The sequence below is a fragment of the Myotis myotis genome, unplaced genomic scaffold, assembly GCF_014108235.1.
Source record: "Myotis myotis isolate mMyoMyo1 unplaced genomic scaffold, mMyoMyo1.p scaffold_m19_p_2, whole genome shotgun sequence".
Lineage (NCBI taxonomy): Eukaryota > Metazoa > Chordata > Mammalia > Chiroptera > Vespertilionidae > Myotis > Myotis myotis.
The window spans coordinates 165,625,670-165,628,204 of record NW_023416324.1 but is presented as its reverse complement, the minus strand read 5'-3'; positions in this window follow the sequence as shown (position 1 = coordinate 165,628,204).

Sequence of the window (2,535 nt, the reverse complement as noted above, 5' to 3'; positions counted from 1 at the left end):
CTTTGCCAGCCCCACCTGGAGGGACTTAAGCTAGAGCTTGGGAGATTTGGGCGAGGTGGGAACAAGGATTTCCTAATAGTGATCCTGGAATAGGTGATGAGGGTATAGAATCTATTTCTCTGGGTTTTATGAGGTAGATAGGATTTGGAAGCAGAGGCACAGAAAACAGGAAATGTCTCCACACACACACACACACACACACACACACACACACACACGTATGTACATACGCCCCAAAGAGAGGAAAAGAGGGTGGCCCCTGGAGAGCGGGGCCAGGGCACCTGTCCACGTGAAAAACAGGACAGGGCAGGGACGCACAGCCCAGACTCCAGAGCCTATGTCTAAACTCCATGCCCTTGAGCCAGTCCCTCTCCTGCCCTCCCCTAATTTCTTACCCACATAACATGAGATCTCTTTGGTCCTCCCCAGCCGATATTTCATGAGTCCCTCATTTCCACCTGGGCGCTGGCCCATGCACTGCTGAGGCAGTAGGGACACTGGCCCGAAGCATGGCTGCCCCAAACCCACGTGACATCCAATTCACGGTCAGAGCGTTACTTTCAGGGGCTCCCTTGGAAGGAGCAGGATACCCCTCTTCCCTGGCCTCTGTCAGGGGGTCGTGTGCCTGGCAACCAATCAATCCCCTTGAGCCCTGGAGAGGCTGGTTCCACCCAGAGCCCCTGCTGGGTCTCGCTGCCCCCCAGTCAGGCTGAGCTCCGCGCCACATTTGTCTGTGGCGAAGGGTCACTCCTCTGGGTTATAGGAGAGCGGGTTTCTCCCCAGTTAATCAGCTCCCTTTGGAACTCAGCCACCACTCCCTCAACGCTGCCTGAAAGCGTCCCACCGGGACCTAGCAGAGGCTCTGAGGGGCCCTGGTGGGGACTTGTGAAGAATTAGCTTGAAAAGGGATCTACTGAGAATGGTTATGTGACCTTGAGCAAGTCTCTGTCCCCTCTCTGGGCCTCAGTTTCCCATCTGGGGCGACCTGGCTCCCTGCCACCTGTCCACTGTTGAACGTCTGTGTTCCTCTCCGGCATCTGAGCAGCGTCTCTCAGGTGGGGCTGCAGGAAATGCCCAGCTCACCTGCTGGCCATGGTTAGAGGGGTGGGGAGGGGGGAGGAGGGGTTCAGATGAGAGAAACTAGGAACAGGCACTTGAAGTCAAGGTTAGAAGCAGGCATCAAGCCTGCTTCCCGCTTCCTGCCTCCTGCTTCCCAGAATTACCTCTCCTCTCCCGCTGGAACTGGGAGCTGCTGAAGACAGCAAAGGGTCATCAGGCACCATCCAGACCTGGGGTTCAAGACACTCTTACCCTCACAGTCTTTCTGCAAGTGAAACCTCACACCAACGAGGCCCAGACTATCAAACAGATGGGGGCAGGGAGGGGACATGGTCAGAGGTGAAATGGAGCATTTGCGATAAAGGCAACTTAATGGAGCATTTATGATAAAGTCAACTCTGGAGTCCTGGCTGGGAAAGCAACTGGAGGGACGGGAGAGAGGCTTTCTGCCAGTGGGGGAAGCGAGAGGGGAGAGCACGACTGTACGTGACTGGGCTCCCCGTCCCAGAATCAACTCCACTGCCCCTCAAAGGGAGTTTTATTTATTTATTTTAAACTAAAGCTTCATCAACAACCAGAACTCACCCCACCGCTCCCCGCCAACACAGGCAATGTCCCTTACAAGGGGCACTGCTTTATCTGTCATATTAAACCGAGGCCATCTCTGGCCCCATCTGGCCCATGCCTGCCCTACGAAAACACATGAGTTTGAAATACCTGATGCACACAACTCAGATAAGAGAGAAAGGGGAAGAGCAGGCGGCAGGGAAGGAAGTGAGCAGAGGAGAGCCGGGGAGAAGAGAAACTCCGAGGGGGAAAGAAAGGTGAGGGCTGGTTCCTGCATCTGACCTGGCAGATCTGAGGACTCAGGCCCCGGGGATTTCCCAGGACCCTCAGGGGAAAGGCAGGAACCTGCTGGGGAAGATGGAGGACACTGGTGCCCGTTTGGGTAAAAAAGGGGAAGGACTCCCGGGCAATCAGAGGAGCGAGAACAAAGGCTCAGGGTCCAGGGTGAGCCCAGCGTCCTGCCTGGAGGAGGTGGGCAGCAGCGCTGGCCACTGAAGCAACCTGTGCCTTGCGGTGCAATGGCCGCAGCTACCCAGAATGAGCGCATCACTGACGTCAAGCGCTGCGGGCCCGCGGCCAGCACTAACTAGGTGCAGATGCGCAGGGAGGCGGGTGGAGAGGGGGTGAGAGGGTGGGAAGTGCAGCCGCCGCCAGGAGCCGCTCCCGCAGGCGCAGGCCTCCCAGCCCGGAGCTGCCCCCGCCGCCGGCGGGGAGGAGTCAGCCGTCTGCCTGGCGCCGGCCTCCCAGGCGGCGCGACAGCGCGCCCTAGTGGTCATGGCCAGGAGAGCGGCCTGGAGCCCCGCCGGCCTAGGTGTGGGGCTTGACACCTTTAACACAAGCTAATGCGCTTGTTAGCCTCGCATTGCAATCACATGGGAGCTTTTAAAATGTCCCAGTGCCTGAAGGCTC